This window comes from Amphiprion ocellaris, chromosome 21 (assembly GCF_022539595.1).
Source record: "Amphiprion ocellaris isolate individual 3 ecotype Okinawa chromosome 21, ASM2253959v1, whole genome shotgun sequence".
NCBI classification, from domain to species: Eukaryota; Metazoa; Chordata; class Actinopteri; family Pomacentridae; genus Amphiprion; species Amphiprion ocellaris.
In genome coordinates, this window is record NC_072786.1 from 10,787,316 (window position 1) to 10,806,608 (window position 19,293).

Below are 19,293 nucleotides of genomic sequence, written 5' to 3' on the forward strand. Positions count from 1 at the left end.
TTCCGTTCTGAAACGGGTATTGAAAAACAAAAAACAAGTGGTTATTTAATTTTCGTTTTAAAATACAAAAAATAAAATTGAAATACAAGGCGTTTTTTCTTTTCATGATCAAAAAGGGATGTACGATTTTTTTTTAAATGCTTCGATTTTCGTTTTATATTTAGAATAACAAGAAAGTAAAATCAGTAAGAGACAGAAACGAAAAAAGGTCCGTTTTTTGATTTTCTGAGACCGGAAGTGGTCATCAGCAAGTGTGGAGCCAAACAGAGTACGGTGCATAGACTGTATATAAATTTTTACATTTTTTTCGTGAGTTTTCATGGTCAAAATGAGAGATCAGGTGGCCGATCTTAAAATAAATCAATATTGATTTTTTTATAGAGCGTTTTGCGAAGCCAGGGGGCGGGACTACTTGATTGACAGTCCGGTCTGGAATGATTGACAGGTCCTATGGAGGAGGCGGCAGAGATTCTGCTCTCCTCGTTTGGATTAATTCTGATATAATAACTGTTGGTTTATTTATCGGTGGAGCAGCACAACATTTTCCACAGACATTTTTCCTGCCCTTTGGCTTGTTTTAACCAGTTTTCTACCTTCGGCTGATTCTACCAGCAGACACTGAAAGGACTCTGATAGTTCAGTAAGTAAATGTTTATTTTCGTATCGGTGCCGCTTTTAATGCACTTTATATGCAGCTTTAGTGTCAGATATAATGTGTGCCATGCACTCCAGATGTTGGTGGAGTTTGTTTCAGTGTGTGTTGACCAGAGAAGAAAGTTAGCATAGTAAATATTAGCTTTAATGTTAGCGATGCTAACCGAGCTAGCTGTTCAGTTGTAGCCTGATTAAAGCTAACGTAGCATTAAGCTAATGTGTTGCGTTTCATGTAAACAGCTGAAGTGTGTTGTGTTCCTGTTATGTGGTTCATTAAGTTCATAAAACTGTGGCTGGTTGACATTAATGTAATGTTCAGGAAACTTAAATGTGATTAAAACAGTAACGTTAATGTTCTAGTTGTCAGTGATCAGCTTTAATTTCACACTAAAACAGACTCTGATAGTTTTAAATGACATCAGTTTCATTAATTTGTTGAAAATGTCTAATTTGTTGTTGTGATGTTGCTGCTAATTCATTAAAAGCAGATGATCCATGCTGAAGATACGTTTAGTTCTAGGATCAGAAGTACAAGAAGGAAAATGGAAGTTTAGTTCTGCTACGTCAAAGATTTCAGGAATAAAATAACTAAATGAGTCTTTATGCCTCAAACTTTATTTTTACAATAAAGAAATAATGAAATAATCACAGATAATAAAAATATAAATAGCAGAGAAAACCTGAGAGAATAATTTCCTGAAAAGTCTGTGAAGGAAAAGCAGCTTTTTTATCCTGAAAGATCAGAATCAGCTCCAACATCTGCATCTGACAGCATCAAGTCAACCAGAAAGAAAAGAAAAAAGAAAATGACTTCTTTCTGATCACATCTGTTCCGCTGCTCACAGGCTGCTGCTGCTCACATTCTTCACATTTATAGTCCACTTTTAAAAGTTCAGCTGACAGGTGCTCTGCTTTGGAGTGTGACGATGTCGTCGGTGATGTGGAGAGTGAAGTTTCTGTTTCACCCACAGCGTGCTTTAGGGCAGCCGGGTCGGACTTGATGTTTGAAATACTGAACGACAGCTCAGATTTAACTGTCTGTAGTTCTGTTTTGATGGGTGTTAAACTTTCACTCAAAGCCGCCAGGAGCTGGGTCTTTAAAATAACCGCCGTCTCGTTACAGAGTGAAAGTAGCAATTCCTCCTTAGGGTCAGAGATCGCAGCATCTGAGGGCCTCTTCAAAAGAAGACGTAGTTGATGAAGGCGTTCTGGAGCAGGACCAGAAAGACCACGACCAAGCAGCCTTGAGATCTTAGTCAGCGTCTCCCTCAGGTGGGTGTCAACACTGTTCACGGTCAGGTTTGTGGTAATCCTGTCAAAAAACAAAACAGAAAAAAATCTACATTATAAATCAACATGTAACCAAAGCACTCTGTGTATAATGCCATAGTATAGGATGTAGTTCAGAAAATGTGAAAGTATAGTATACTTTTCAAGAATAACATAGTATGGCCTGTAGTTCATAGTATAGCTTGGCAAAAAAAAACAAAAAACAGATTATTATGTGGTTCAAAAAGTGTAAAATGATAGGATGTTGCCTAAAATTGTCATGTATGATATGTGGTTCAAAAAATGTCATAGTGCAGTATGTTGTCAAAATAGTATGTTTTTCAAGAAAACATCAGAGTATATGTCGTCTAAAAAATGCCATAGAATAATATTTCATTGTTCAAGTAAAAGTATAGTAATTTTAAAAACTGTTCAAATTCTTATAATATGTTGCTATAAAAACAAAAAAAAACTAAAACAAAAAAAAGTCATAGTAATATGTCAATTTAAAAAGCCTATAGTATAGAGTGTCACCAAACAAACGTCATCGTATAGCATGTCGCTCAAAAAACGTCATAGTATAGCATGTGGCTCAAAAAACACCATAGTATAGCATGTGGCTCAAAAAACGTCATAGTATAGCATGTCGTCCAAAAAACGTCGTCGTATAGCATGTTGCTCTAAAAATTGTCATTGTATAGCATGTCCTCCAAAAGACGTCATCGTATAGCATGTCACTCTAAAAATGTCATAGTATAGTGTGACAGCCCCCATGTATATGTCTAATAGAGGCGCTAATAACGTCTGTTCTCTCCAAGGTACTGGGATTGGCCAGGTAAAATCACTGAGATGTGGAGCATCTGGGCCTGCTGCTCCACCTCCAGTATATATGCTGGCTTCCAGTGACCTGTGGGGCTCTCTGCGCCCTGTTCCTTCACCTGAGCCACATACACCATTTATTTAGTATTCTTTGTTAGTGCACCCTTCAACACCTTGCACCACATCATTCTCACACACCCACATACACACTACTGATATTACAGACAAGACACACCCCATATTCGTAGTTATTATTTGTTTGACTTACTTTCAGTTGTAATAAATTATTTGGGTTATTTTGGAAAGCGGACTCCTCCCGTTCTTTTGTCATGGCCATTGAGCCGGGTTATGACAAAATGGGGCTTGTCCAGCTGTTTTGTTCCCGTTTTGGTTGCGCAAGTGAGTAAATTGCCTTGTTTGAAGTGTTTATTACCTGTCAGGTGTTAAACACCTGACAGGATGACAGTGATCTATATGGATGAAGCGGAATACTTGTCGAGTTGGTTAGTAGTACAATGAGTAAGACGGTGGTCTTGTAACTTTATTGCTGGATTACGTGGGTTCGAATCCTCTCACCGTATTTGAAAAATACGTGTTTTTTATTTCGGCCCGCACATTTCTTTTTACTGTCTGTAGATCATATTTACATGGATATAGACTTTATTAGGCAGTGATTCCGACGTTTTTCGGCGACGTCTTCTTTATCTGGTATCTTTATTTCACGTAAATCCAGGTCTGATCGTGACGAATCTGCGAACGAAACATCTGGAGACGGAAACTATCGCCAGTTAACCTGATCACCAGTTAAACTGGAACACCGGCGAGAGCGCACGTGCGTAAAAATTGTTTGGCGCACCTGTTTCCTTTTTGTTTCCGTGTTTATACTGACGGTAAACGTTTTGTCCGTACGTTTGTGGGTACAGAGGAGAAAAGCATAGCTTATTTTGGCTTTTCATCGGGGTAAGTTAATTGGTATATTGTTAATGTAGACTCTAAACTGTATCTATGTTTGGTTGTTTACTTCCCCTGTGGACTCGGCGTGGATCCTCGGCTGCAGTTTGTTTACGTAGGTAGTAGGAGAGTCAGGTAAGAAGGTATCGTGTGCTTTGTTGTTATGGTGGTGTGGAGTTTTCCCTTGTAGGCTGTAGCAGCGTTCCCCTTTGGGTTCGTTGCGTGGGGCTTGTAGTGCTGTAACGCGTGCGGTTAAAGCTTTGCCTGGGAGCATGATTGGGTTTCGGGAGGGTCGCTGGCGTGCTAGTCGCCCAACCGGGCCAGCCGCCAACGGTGCATAAGAACCCGCCGCTAGTCGTTCCATGAAGACTAGGGAAGAGTTAGACAGCGGGGTTTTGTCCATTAGGTAGCGGGAGAGCTCCATACCGGCTCGGGGTGATCCTCCGAGTGCACACGGTGGCCTTGTGGTGCCTGACGGGTCCTCTACAAGTGTAAAGTTGTCCTATGCTGTAGTTGTCTTTGAATAAATTCTCAAAATGTCAGAAGTTGAGTCATTTATTGCTGCTCCATCCGAGGAGAACTTAGAAAAGTGTACAAAAGACTAGTTGGTGAGGCTTGCTGAGCATTATAGTGTTAGTTTGGGGGATAAACTGTTAAAAGAAAATATTAAGGTGACATTAAAAACAAAATTAATGGAAATGGGAGTTATGGCCATAGATCAGGAAGAGTGTCCTGCCGTCTCATCGTTTTCTGTGCAAACACAAGGCTTAACATTTGAGCAACAGAAAGAGCTTCTCACAGTTGCAGCACGATCAATTAAAACATGAACTACAAATTAAAAAAAACAGATTGAAATCGATCGCATCCGGCAGGAAAGAGAGACCGAGAGAGCCAGTTTGTAGAGTTTGCCAGAAATTTATCCTTGCATTTTAAACGTTGGTTAACTGCTCTTGATGTCACAACTTTTGACGATTTGTGTGAGTTGCTGATTTTAGAACAGTTTAAAAATGTGCTTCCATCGCGCATTGCCGCGTTTGTTAATGAAAGAAACATCAAGACTGCATCCCAGGCTGCTATGACAGCTGATGAGTTTGAGCTGCTTCACAAGAGAAACTTCCGGGAGCGCGCTGCTGCCAGAGATGGATTTTGGCTGGCGGGGAAAGCAGCCGTGCGTTCCAGCGGAGCAGATGCGTTCAGGGACGGTCGGGTCATTTAAAACGCGGCGGAACGTTGACAAAGCTAAGGTTTGTAACTACTGTCATCAAGTAGGGCATTGGAAGGCAGAATGCTATGTTTTACAAGCCAGAAATAAAGCTGTAAAATCAAATGTAAAGCCTACAGCTGCAGCAGCGCCCGTTGTTACCTGCAGAGTTTCTGCAACTCTTGTTTCCGATGTTTTTGAACCTGATGTTTTGTCTGTGTATGCGCCGTTCATTCGGGGAGTGTTTTGTGTCTCTGGTAGGTGATGAGTCAAAGGTTCCAATTAAAATCCTGAGGGATACAGGAGCTCATGATTCCTATATTGTGGCTTCTGTATTGACATTTTCTGATCAGACGGATACGGGAGACAGTATTCTCAGCAGTGGGATGGGTTTGACGGTGTTGCCCATTCCGTTACATAAGGTGGTCCTTGATTGCAAACTGGTGCAGGGTGAGGTATCTGTTGGGGTTCGACCAGCATTGCCCATAGAGGGAATTCATTTTATATTGGGTAATGGGTTGGATGGTAGCAGAGTGTGGTCAGAGTCAGCTCCTTCACCTTTGATACTTGATCCTATCGATATTTTGTCCATGAAGGGTTCTCCTGAGTTACAGGAGATAGTTCCAGCTTGTGTGGTCACACGTGCCATGAGTAAGGCTGAGGCTGTGACGAACAGTGGTGATGATGTCGTTACAGCGGAGGTCCCACCGCTGTCTGATTTTCCTCTGGCTGTATCAGCCAGTGAGCTGGTTAAAGAGCAGCAGAATGGTCCTTCATTAAAGGAAATGTTTGGTCGAGTTTTACCAGCAGCTGAACTAAACAATGTGGCCACTGGCTACTGTGTGCAGAATGGTTTGCTGTTTAGGAAGTGGACGCACCTCGGCTGTGATTCTGTTGGAGAGGCTGTTTTCCAGTTAGTGGTTCCGGCTAAGTTCCGTCCCTTGGTGCTGAAAGTGGCCCATGATGATGGTGGACACTTCGGTGTCAGAAAAACATATTTGCACGTTTTGAAACATTTCTTCTGGCCACATATAAAAAGAGATGTATCTACATTTATAAAAACCTGTCATGTGTGTCAGTTAACAGGGAAACCGAACCAGTCTGTGAAGCCTGTTCCTCTGCAACCGATACCAGCCGTAAGTGAACCTTTCGAACATCTTATAGTCGATTGTGTTGGCCTTTTACCGTGTTCAAAATCTGGCAGTAAGTATCTTCTTACAGTGATGTGCCAAAGCACGCGCTATCCTGCTGCGTATCCGCTGAGGTCCATTACAGCTAAATCTGTGGTAAAGGTGCTTACTCAGTTTATTTCAGTATTTGGCATCCCAAAATTGTGCAGAGCGACAGAGGTTCAAATTTTACATCACATATGTTTGGACAGGTACTGAAAACATTAAAAATAAAACACAACAAGTCTTTGGCTTACCATGTGCAAAGCCAGGGTGCACTTGAGAGGTTTCACCAGACCCTCAAATCTCTGCTCTGGGCGTACTGCACTGAGTTGGACAGGGACTGGGAAGAAGGACTTCCCTGGCTGATGTTGGCCGCGATAGAGGCAATTCAGGAAAGCACAGGCTTTAGTCCAAATGAGCTGGTTTTCGGACACACTGTGCGTGGTCCGTTGTCTGTCCTTAAAGATGACTGGGTTGAAACAGAACCTCCTAAAAATTTGATCGACTTCGTTAATGGTTTCCGTCATCGCTTGTTTGTCGCTGGTGCTTTAGCGAGAGAAAAATTGCAGATGGCTCAGAATAAAATAACACTATATGATCGCCGCTCAGTACACCAGGAGTTCAGTCCAGGAGACCAAGTTTTGGCTCTAATGCCTATCATGGGATCACCATTTGAGGCTAAGTTTGCAGGCCCTTATAGTATTGTAGAAAAATTGTCTGATCTTTATTATGTAATTTCAACACCGGGTCGTAAACAATCCAAAAAGTTATATCATGTTAATTTGCTTAAACTTTATTACAAGCGTGAGTCTGATCCGGTGGTAGGTAATGTTCCTGAGTCTGTGCGTCCTGTGCTGGCTGTGAGCTCTGTTTTGGAGGGTTAAGAGGGAGATGGGGTTCCTGAGCCTGATGACAGTTTGCTCTATGGTCGTCTAAAAAATTCAGAATCACTTCATAACTTGGATAAAATCCTATCACACCTGTCTGTGTCCAAGAGTCTGGAGTTGTCAGAGCTAATCGGTAGGTATCCCTGTTTGTTTGGTGATGTGCCGTCACGTACTCATTGGATCGAGCATGACATTGATGTCGGTGATGCGCCGCCAATTAAAGAGAGGTTTTATCGCATGGCACCTGATAAACTTAAATATCTCGATTCTGAAATTAATTACATGATTGAAAATGGAATTGCTGAGCCTTCATTCTCGAGTTGGGCAACTCCGTGCATTTTGGTGCCAAAGTAGACAAAACACCCAGGTTTTGTACAGACCTCAGAAAGGTTAATGCCGTCACAAAGTCTGATTGTTTTCCATTGCCCAGAATGGATGACTGTATTGACCAGGTAGGTTCAGCCAAATTTGTCAGCAAGTTTGATTTGCTTAAAGGATACTGGCAGGTTCCTTTAACCAAACGTGCACAGGAAATTTCTGCGTTTGTAACTCTATCTGGTCTGTTCTCTTATAAAGTAATGCTGTTCAGGTTAAAAAATGCTCCGGCAACCTTCCAACGGTTAATGAACCGTGTTGTAGCTGGTTTGGAGGGCTGTGCCGTCTATTTAGACGACTTGGTGGTTTACCATGACCTCTGACCTTTAGAGTTCCCTTTATAATGTTTTATTGATGCCTTGTGTGTTTTGTTGCTGCTCTGCTCTCTTAATCTGCTTCTCAGGTACCGGGGTTGCTGAGAATGGGTGGGGTAGTCTACACGGCACATTGTTGGGCGGACATAAACATTGGACTGGATGGGATTTGTATATATTTGTTCTTGCTCATCGCTGCTTTTGAGGATTTGATGTTTATAGTTGTGGGTTGTTTGTTGGTGGGTCACTGTGGTTTTGTAGACTTGGTGTTGGTGATTTGGGGCCGGTGACTCCCTTGGAGCCCTGACTTTATGGGGCAGGGTGTGACAGCCCCATGTATATATCTAATAGAGGCGCTAATAACGTCTGTTCTCTCCAAGGTACTGGGATTGGCCAGGTAAAATCACAGAGATGTGGAGCATCTGGGCCTGCTGCTCCACCTCCACTATATATGCTGGCTTCCAGTGACCTGTGGGGCTCTCTGCGCCCTGTTCCTTCACCTGAGCCACATGCACCATTTATTTAGTATTCTTTGTTAGTGCACCCTTCAACACCTTGCACCACATCATTCTCACACACCCACATACACACTACTGATATTACAGACAAGACACACCCCATATTCGTAGTTATTATTTGTTTGACTTACTTTCAGTTGTAATAAATTATCTGGGTTATTTTGGAAAGTGGACTCCTCCCGTTCTTTTGTCATGGCCATTGAGCTGGGTTATGACAATAGCATTTCGCTCTGAAAACATCATAGTATAGCATGTCGCTCTAAAAATGTCATAGTATAGCATGTCGCTCTTAAAACGTCATTGTATAGCATGTGGCTCAAAAAACGTCACAGTATAGCATGTGGCTCAAAAAACGTCACAGTATAGCATGTGGCTCAAAAAACGTCATAGTATAGCATGTGGCTCAAAAAACGTCATAGTGTAGCATGTCGCTCTAAAAATGTCAAAGTAAAGCCTTTCGTCCAAAAAACGTCATAGTATAGCATGTCGCCCAAAAAACGTCATAGTATAGCATGTGCCTCAAAAAATGTCAGAGTATAGCATGTGGCTCTAAAAATGTCACAGCAATAGCCTTTGGTCCAAAAAACGTCATAGTATAGCATGTCGTCCAAAGTACATCATAGTGTATCATGTCACCCAAAAAACGTCATCGTATAGCATGTCGCTCTTACAATTGTTCTAGTATAGCATGTCGTCCAAAAAACATCAGAGTATAGCCTTTGATCTAAAAACGTCATAGTATAGCATGTCGCTCTAAAAACATCATAGTATACCATGTCGCTGAAAAAACGTCACAGTATAGCCTTTGGTCCAACAAAATGTCATCGTATAGCATGTTGCTCTAAAAAAGTCATTGTATAGCATTTCGTCCAAAGAACGTCACCGTATAGCATGTTGCTCTTGAAACATCATAGTATAGCATGTCGCTCTAACAATGTCATAATATATTTTACATACTCTACTGTGAATTTTTGTACATTCTTTACTATGACTTTTTACTATGGCATAGTATACAATGAGATATTTGTTTCCTGTGAAAATTGATTTTACAACATGTAAAGGGCTTTGGTCAAAATTGTTTAGCATGCAAATGTGAAATGCATAAAAAAAACTTGATTAAATTGGTATTGTCATTTTTTAGCAACACTACATGATGACATAAAATACCTTCCTATGTTGGTTTTTGACATGCCATATTATGATCATTTTACGAATGTAATACACTTTGATTTTCTATAACGTGAGTTAAGATAACAATTTTATGACATGTTATGACTTTTTTTCACAGACAACTCCAAACTATATCATGACATTTTTTTTTTAATTTTTTTTTATTTTTTTTATAGAAAATATGACGTATCCTACATGTTTTTTCTCCATTTTTGACCACATACTAAAGTATGACATTTTGGTGACACGTTTTACCACATACTAAACTATGACGTTTTTGTGATACTTTTGACGACATACTAAACTATGATGTTTTTTGGCCATTTTTGACCACATACTATCCTATGGCGTTTTTTTGCACCAAAATTCATGATGATTTTTTTTTTCAAAGAAATCCTTTCTCTAGTGGTTTTCAGGGCCTCCTTTAGATTATTTCATCATATGGCACGTTTTTAAAACATGTTGAAAAATCACATATTTTTTCGACATAGTATACTAAGGCGTTTTTTTGCGCCAAAATTCATGATGACTTTTTTTCAAAGAAAACGTTTCTGGAGTGTTTTTCACAGCCTCCTTTACATTATTTCATCATATGGCACGTTTTTACAACATGTTGAAAAATGACATTTTTCGACATAGTATACTATGGCGTTTTTTTTGCGCCAGAATTCATGATGATTTTTTTTCAGAGAAAATCTTTCTGGAGTGTTTTTCACGGCCCACTTTACATTATTTCATCATATGGCACGTTTTCACATGTTGAAAAATGACATTTTTTCGACATAGTATACTGTGGCGCTTTTTTTGCGCCAAAATTCATGATGATTTTTTTTTTTTCAAAGAAAACCTTTCTGGAGTGTTTTTCACGACCCACTTTACATTATTTCATCATATGGCACGTTTTTACAACATGTTGAAAAATGACATTTTTCGACATAGTATACTATGGCGTTTTTTTGCGCCAAAATTCATGATGACTTTTTTTCAAAGAAAACCTTTCTGGAGTGTTTTTCACGGCCCACTTTACATTATTTCATCATATGGCACGTTTTCACATGTTGAAAAATGACATTTTTTCGACATAGTATACTGTGGCGCTTTTTTTGCGCCAAAATTCATGATGATTTTTTTTTTTTCAAAGAAAACCTTTCTGGAGTGTTTTTCACGACCCACTTTACATTATTTCATCATATGGCACGTTTTTACAACATGTTGAAAAATGACATTTTTCGACATAGTATACTATGGCGTTTTTTTGCGCCAAAATTCATGATGATTTTTTTTCAAAGAAAACCTTTCTGGAGTGTTTTTCACGGCCCACTTTACATTATTTCATCATATGGCACGTTTTTACAACATGTTGAAAAATGACATTTTTCGACATAGTATACTATGGCGTTTTTTTGCGCCAAAATTCATGATGACTTTTTTTCAAAGAAAACCTTTCTGGAGTGTTTTTCACAGCCTCCTTTACATTATTTCATCATATGGCACGTTTTTACAACATGTTGAAAAATGACATTTTTCGACATAGTATACTATGGCGTTTTTTTTGCGCCAGAATTCATGATGATTTTTTTTCAGAGAAAATCTTTCTGGAGTGTTTTTCACGGCCCACTTTACATTATTTCATCATATGGCACGTTTTCACATGTTGAAAAATGACATTTTTTCGACATAGTATACTATGGCGCTTTTTTTGCGCCAAAATTCATGATGATTTTTTTTTTTTTTCAAAGAAAACCTCTCTGGAGTGTTTTTCACGGCCGACTTTACATTATTTCATCATATGGTACGTTTATACAACATGTTGAAAAATCACATTTTTTTTCGACATAGTATACTATGGCGTTTTTTTGCGCCAAAATTCATGATGATTTTTTTTCAAAGAAATCCTTTCTGTAGTGTTTTTCACGGCCTCCTTTACATTATTTTATCATATGGCACGTTTATACAACATGGTGAAAAATCGCATTTTTTTTCGACATAGTATCCTATGGCGGTTTTTTTTGCGCAAAAATTCATGATGATTTTTTTTCAAAGACAACCTTTCTGGAGTGTTTTTCACGGCCTCCTTTACATTATTTCATCATATGGCATGTTTTTACAACATGTTGAAAAGTCACTTTTTTTCGACATAGTATACTAAGGCGTTTTTTTGCGCCAAAATTCATGATGATTTTTTTTTTCAAAGAAATCTTTTCTCTAGTGGTTTTCAGGGCCTACTTTACATTATTTCATCATATGGCACGTTTTTACAACATGTTGAAAAATCACATTTTTTTTCGACAGTATACTAAGGCGTTTTTTTGCGCCAAAATTCATGATGATTTTTTTTTTTCAAAAAAAACCTCTCTGGAGTGTTTTTCACGGCCTCCTTTACATTATTTCATCATATGGCACGTTTTTACAACATGTTGAAAAATGACATTTTTTCGACGTATACTATGGCGTTTTTTGCGCCAAAATTCATGATGATTTTTTCAAAGAACACCTTTCTGTAGTGTTTTTCACGGTCTCCTTTACATTATTTCATCATATGGCATGTTTTTACAACATGTTGAAAAATGACATTTTTCGACAGTATGCGATGGCGTTTTTTTTGCGCAAAAATTCATGATTTTTTTTCAAAGAAAACCTTTCTGGAGTGTTTTTCATGGCTTCCTTTACATCATTTCATCATATGGCATGTTTTTACATGTTGAAAAATCACTTTTTTTTTTGACAGTATACTAAGGCGTTTTTTTTTTTGCGCCAAAATTCATGATGATTTTTTTTTTCCAAAGAAAACCTCTCTGGAGTGTTTTTCACGGCCTACTTTACATTATTTCATCATATGGCACGTTTTCACAACATGTTGAAAAATCTCATTTTTTTTCGACATAGTATACTATGGCGTTTTTTTGCGCCAAAATTCAGGATGATTTTTTTTCAGAGAAAACCTTTCTGGAGTGTTTTTCACGGCCTCCTTTACATTATTTCATCATATGGCACGTTTTTACAACATGTTGAAAAATGACATTTTTCGACATAGTATACTGTGGCGTTTTTTTTGCGCAAAAATTCACGATGATTTTTTTCAAAGACAACCTTTCTGGAGTGTTTTTCACGTCCTACTTTACATTATTTCATCATATGGCATGTTTTTACAACATGTTGAAAAGTCACATTTTTTTTCGACATAGTATACTAAGGCGTTTTTTTTTGCGCCAAAATTCATGATGATTTTTTTTTTGAGAAAACTTTTCTGGAGTGTTTTTCACGGCCTCCTTTACATTATTTCATCATATGGCATATTTTTACAACATGTTGAAAAGTCACATTTTTTTTCGACAGTATACTAAGGCGTTTTTTTTTGCGCCAAAATTCATGATGATTTTTTTTTCAAAGAAAACCTGTCTGGAGTGTTTTTCACGGCCTCCTTTACATTATTTCATCATATGGCACGTTTTTACAACATGTTGAAAAATCGCTTTTTTTTTTTGACATAGTATATTATGGCGTTTTTTTGTGCCAAAATTCATGATGATTTTTTTTTCAAAGAAAACCTTTCTGGAGTGTTTTTCACGGCCTCCTTTACATTATTTCATCATATGGCACATTTTTACAATAAGTTGAAAAATGACATTTTTCGACATAGTATACTATGGCGTTTTTTTTTTTGCGCCAGAATTCATGATGATTTTTTTTCAGAGAAAACCTTTCTGGAGTGTTTTTCACGGCCTCCTTTACATTATTTCATCATATGGCACGTTTTTACAACATGTTGAAAAACGACATTTTTCGACATGGTATACTATGGCGTTTTTTTTCGCCAAAATTCATGATGATTTTTTTTTTTTCAAAGAAAAACTCTCTGGAGTGTTTTTCACGGCCTACTTTACATTATTTCATCATATGGTACGTTTATACAACATGTTGACAAATCACATTTTTTTTTCGACATAGTATACTATGGCGTTTTTTTTGCGCAAAAATTCACGATTTTTTTTCAAAGACAACCTTTCTGGAGTGTTTTTCACGGCCTCCTTTACATTATTTCATCATATGGCATGTTTTTACAACATGTTGAAAAGTCACATTTTTTTTCGACATAGTATACTAAGGCGTTTTTTTTGCGCCAAAATTCATGATGATTTTTTTTTTTTTCAAAGAAAACCTCTCTGGAGTGTTTTTCACGGCCCACTTTACATTATTTCATCATATGGCACGTTTTTACAACATGTTGAAAAATGACATTTTTTCGACGTATACTATGGCGTTTTTTTGCGCCAAAATTCATGATGATTTTTTTTTTCAAAGAAAACCTTTCTGTAGTGTTTTTCACGGCCTCCTTTACATTATTTCATCATATGGCACGTTTTTACAACATGCTGAAAAGTGACATTTTTCGACATAGTATACTATGGCGTTTTTTTGCGCAAAAATTCATGATGTTTTTTTTTTCAAAGAACACCTTTCTGTAGTGTTTTTCACGGCCTCCTTTACATTATTTCATCATATGGCACGTTTTTACAATATGTTGAAAAATGACATTTTTCGACATAGTATGCGATGGCGTTTTTTTGCGCAAAAATTCATGATTTTTTTCAAAGAAAACCTTTCTGGAGTGTTTTTCATGGCCTCCTTTACATCATTTCATCATATGGCACGTTTTTACAACATGTTGAAAAATCACATTTTTTTTGACATAGTATACTAAGGCGTTTTTTTTTGCGCCAAAATTCATGATGATTTTTTTTTCCAAAGAAAACCTCTCTGGAGTGTTTTTCACGGCCTACTTTACATTATTTCATCATATGGCACGTTTTCACAACATGTTGAAAAATCTCATTTTTTTTCGACATAGTATACTATGGCGTTTTTTTGCGCCAAAATTCAGGATGATTTTTTTTTCAGAGAAAACCTTTCTGGAGTGTTTTTCACGGCCTCCTTTACATTATTTCATCATATGGCACGTTTTTACAACATGTTGAAAAATGACATTTTTAGACATAGTATACTATGGCATTTTTTTGCGCAAAAATTCACGATGATTTTTTTTTTCAAAGAAATCCTTTCTCTTGTGGTTTTCAGGGCCTCCTTTACATTATTTCATCATATGGCACGTTTTTACAACATGTTGAAAAATCACATTTTTGTTCGACATAGTATACTAAGGCGTTTTTTTGCGCCAAAATTCATGATGATTTTTTTTTTCAAAGAAAACCTCTCTGGAGTGTTTTTCACGGCCCACTTTACTTTATTTCATCATATGGCACGTTTTTACAACATGTTGAAAAATGACATTTTTTCGACGTATACTATGGCGTTTTTTTGCGCCAAAATTCATGATGATTTTTTCAAAGACAACCTTTCTGGAGTGTTTTTCATGGCCTACTTTACATTATTTCATCATGTGGCACGTTTTCACAATATGTTGAAAAATGACATTTTTTTTTGACATAGTATACTAAGGCGTTTTTTTTTGCGCCAAAATTCATGATGATTTTTTTTCAGAGAAAACCTTTCTGGAGTGTTTTTCACGGCCTCCTTTACATTATTTCATCATATGGCATGTTTTTACAACATGTTGAAAAGTCACATTTTTTTTCGACATAGTATACTAAGGCGTTTTTTTTTGCGCCAAAATTCATGATGATTATTTTTTTTCAAAGAAAACCTGTCTGGAGTGTTTTTCATGCCCTACTTTACATTATTTCATCATATGGCACATTTTCACATGTTGAAAAATCACATTTTTTTTTGACATAGTATACTGTGACGTTTTTTTGCGCCTGTCAGAGGATTACCGCCTCCAGCGGGCTGACTCCAACCTCGATCACAGAACTGAGAGGAGAGAAACAGATCAAACACATGCAAAGAGATTTCTTGTACAAGGGCACCCTGCTCAGCTTACGTTCTGAGGCAGAGACGCGCCGAGCAGTTCCTTGTTCCTTTATTTATAATAAAGCATAGGTTACAGAACAGCAGAGGGTGGGGCGGTCCCACGCTCTGAGACAAAACATATGTGTGGTGTGAGAAGAAGAATTCTCTCATGAGAATGTTTACAGGTGAGGTGTGTGTGTGCTGTGACTGTAAGCTGCATGTGTGGCAATGTGGTTACAACATACATTCTTGCGAGTGTACAGGCAAGTAGAAAACTACTGAAACTTAGCACAGAGGTATATGATCATGTGAACACTCAATTTTCTTCTAACAGCGCCAAAATTCATGATGATTTTTTTTTTCAAAGAAAACCTGTCTGGAGTGTTTTTCACGCCCTGCTTTACATTATTTCATCATATGGCACATTTTCACATGTTGAAAAATCACATTTTTTTTGACATAGTATACTGTGACGTTTTTTTGTGCCAAAATTCATGATGTTTTTTTTTTCAGAGAAAACCTTTCTGGAGTGTTTTTCACGGCCTCCTTTACATTATTTCATCATATGGCACGTTTTTACAACATGTTGAAAAATGACATTTTTTTTCGACATAGTATACTATGGCGTTTTTTTTGCACCAAAATTCATGATGATTTTTTTTTTTCAAAGAAAACCTGTCTGGAGTGTTTTTCACGCCCTACTTTACATTATTTCATCAGATGGCACGTTTTTACAACATGTTGAAAAATCGCATTTTTTTTTGACATGGTATACTAAGGCGTTTTTTTTGCACCAAAATTCATGATGATTTTTTTTTCAAAGAAAACCTGTCTGGAGTGTTTTTCACGCCCGACTTTACATTATTTCATCATATGGCACGTTTTTACAATATGTTGAAAAATGACATTTTTCAACAGTATACTATGGCGTTTTTTTTGCGCCAGAATTCATGATGATTTTTTTTCAAAGAAAACCTTTCTGGAGTGTTTTTCATGGCCTCCTTTACATTATTTCATCAGATGGCACGTTTTTACAACATGTTGAAAAATCACATTTTTTTTCGACATAGTATACTAAGGCGTTTTTTTTGTGCAAAAAGTCACGATTTTTTTTTTTCAAAGAAAACCTTTCTGAAGTGTTTTTCATGGCCTCCTTTACATTATTTCATCATATGGCTCGTTTTTAGAACATGCTGAAAAGTGACATTTTTGGACATAGTATACTATGGCGTTTTTTTTGCGCCAAAATTCATGATTTTTTTTTTCAAAGAAATCCTTTCTCTAGTGGTTTTCAGGGCCTCCTTTACATTACTTCATCATATGGCACGTTTTTACAATATGTTGAAAAATGACATTTTTCGACATAGTATACTATGGCGTTTTTTTTTTTTGCGCCAGAATTCATGATGATTTTTTTTCAAAGAAAACCTTTCTGGAGTGTTTTTCACAGCCTCCTTTACATTATTTCATCATATGGCACGGTTTTACAACATGTTTAAAAAGTCACTTTTTTTTCGATATAGTATACTATGGCATTTTTTTGTGCCAAAATTAATGATGATTTTTTTTCAAAGAAAACCTTTCTGGGGTGTTTTTCTCAGCCTCTTTTACATTATTTCATCATATGGCACGTTTTTACAACATGTTGAAAAATCGCCTTTTTTTTCGACATAGTATACTATGGTGGGTTTTTTGCGCCAAAATTCATGATGATTTTTTTTTTCTAAGAAAACCTTTCTGGAGTGTTTTTCTTAGCCTCTTTTACATTATTTCATCACATGGCACGTTTTTACAACATGTTGAAAAATCGCATTTTTTTGCGCCAAAATTCATGATGATTTTTTTTTCAAAGAAAAAAAATCTAAAAAATGTCATATTCTAGCATGTGGCCCAAAAACTGTCATAGTATAGCATGTGGCTCAAAAAACATCATAGTATAGCGTGTCGCCCAACAAACGTCATAGTATAGCATGTCATCCAAAGAACATCATAGTATAGTATGTCGCTCTTAAAACGTTATAGTATAGCATGTCACTCTAAAAACGTCATAGTATAGCACGTCGCCCAAAAAACATCATAGTATAGTCTGTGGCTCAAAACAACATCACAGTATAGCATGTCACTCTAAAAATGTCATCGTATAGCCTTTGGTTCAAGAAACGTCATGTCGCTCTAAAAACGTCATAGTATAGCATGTCGTCCAAAAAACGTCATCGTATAGCATGTCACTCTCAAAACTTAATAGTATAGCATGCCGCTCTCAAAACGTCATAGTTTCGCATGTCGCTCTAAAAACGTCATAGTATCGCCTTTGGTCCACAAAACGTTGTTTTGTCCTGCCTGTCTGAAGTAGGTGAGGAGCAACACAAAAACAGTTGAAACGCTGGTTTCCAGAGGGTTAGACGAGTATTTATTTGAAAGAAGAAGTTTACAACAACACAACATGTGAGGGGGTTAAAAGCAAATGGGTGTTAGTAAAACAAAAATAAATAAACAGAACTAAAAGTGAACTTCATGTTGACATTGATGGGCATTCCAACCAGGAACAAAGTAAAAGATAATCATTATGAAAAAAAACTCTTCCTGTTCACCTCTGAAAACCCAAAAACTCACCGCAGTAGCACCCTAAACTAAAACTACCAATGAGTTCCCTGTTTTCCTTTGTGAACAATTCAAAGGTCCCTCTCTATCTCCCCACACATCCACCAACCACTGGAACACATCTCCAAAGTTCTGCTGGGCCAGCTCAGCTTCCCCTCAGAAGAAGTGCCGCCACCTGCCAGATGAAGGAGCCTTTTGAGAGGCAGCTGTCATCGTGATTGGACTGTATTTTGGTCTGTTCCAATCCAGCTTCAGCTCCAGAGACGGCAGGCGGGACGAGTCAACGGAGGCCGGGTGGACGAAGGCATGCAGCTGAGTACAATCCAGAAAACAACAGAGGAGGAGTGCAGCAGCCCAGAGCCAGAACAAACAGAGTATGTCTCTTAGAAAACATCATAGTATAGCCTTTGGTATGAAAAAACGCCATCATATACATCGTATATTGTACAAATAACAAGTCAAAGGAAAGAGACATACATTGTAGAATTGTAGTAATTGTGGGCTGACTGATTTACTGATTATCAGTATTTTATTTTTTACTGATTTACGGTAATAAATACATTTAAAAATGGTGCTACTTTGGTTCTGAACCTTGATCTACCTGTGGTCGCTCTGTCTTTTGGAGTGATTTGATTGGTTATACGTCACAAATAAAACTCCTTTAACTTAACATCTGTAAACAAAACAAAAACGTATCAACAAAGTTTTCTGTTAGAGTTTGTGTTCTTCTAAGTTTAACTCCAAGATTTTAAATACTTTCATTTACTGCAAATGAATATCTCCTCCAAATGTCTCACTAATAATCATTATCAGCCTTAAAAACCCACAAAACACCCCTTTATACTCGACCACACTTAGTACAGTCCGGTTCACCCTTCTATAAATCTGCTTGGAATCGTCCACTTCCTGTTTGTCAAAGTGGCCTTCTACCTGGACAGGTTTTGTTGGAGCTCATGCAGCAAACATTTTGGGTAACTGCACTTTAATATGGATGGATGACACTGAATTAGAGTCTGTTTTAATGAGACTGAGTTAAGATGTGTAGCTCTGTCATTAAATAGGAAATTATTTCTCAGAATTCACAGAGAAAAATCTGAAATGTTTGCTAGGTTAGCGTCCCACATGTTCTTTGGCTTAGCTAAAGCTAACTCTCTCCAACTTCTGGATCTCTTGAGGTGCTTGTTGTTAAAATATCTTGCTAGAGGTGCTGAAGCTCAGAAAGTCTGAGATGTTTGTTCAAAATAAGCTCATTCTCAAGTCTGATCTGAACTGTCCTCTTTTGTTTTAACTTTCCCTAAACTTAAGAGTTAATGACAGAGCAGCACATCCAGACTCAGTCTCATTTATGTAGAGATTAAACTTCAGTGTCATTCATTGATGTTAAAGTGCAGTTTTTCAAATGTTTGTTGCACATGCTCCCGACCAAACCAGTCCAGGTGGAAGAGGATGTGAAGAGAAAGCTCCAGAGGATGAATATCACACATTTACATTGAA

General features: G+C 37.5%; 1 long non-coding RNA gene across 1 annotated transcript; it reads left to right on the plus strand.

Annotated features, from left to right (window-relative positions):
* Positions 1–1,787: 1,787 nt before the first annotated feature.
* Positions 1,788–18,371, plus strand: LOC129347913 (uncharacterized). The gene is made up of 2 exons (XR_008600253.1): positions 1,788–1,926; positions 17,877–18,371. It is a non-coding gene; the product is annotated as an uncharacterized LOC129347913 (long non-coding RNA).
* The last annotated feature ends 922 nt before the right edge of the window (positions 18,372–19,293 follow it).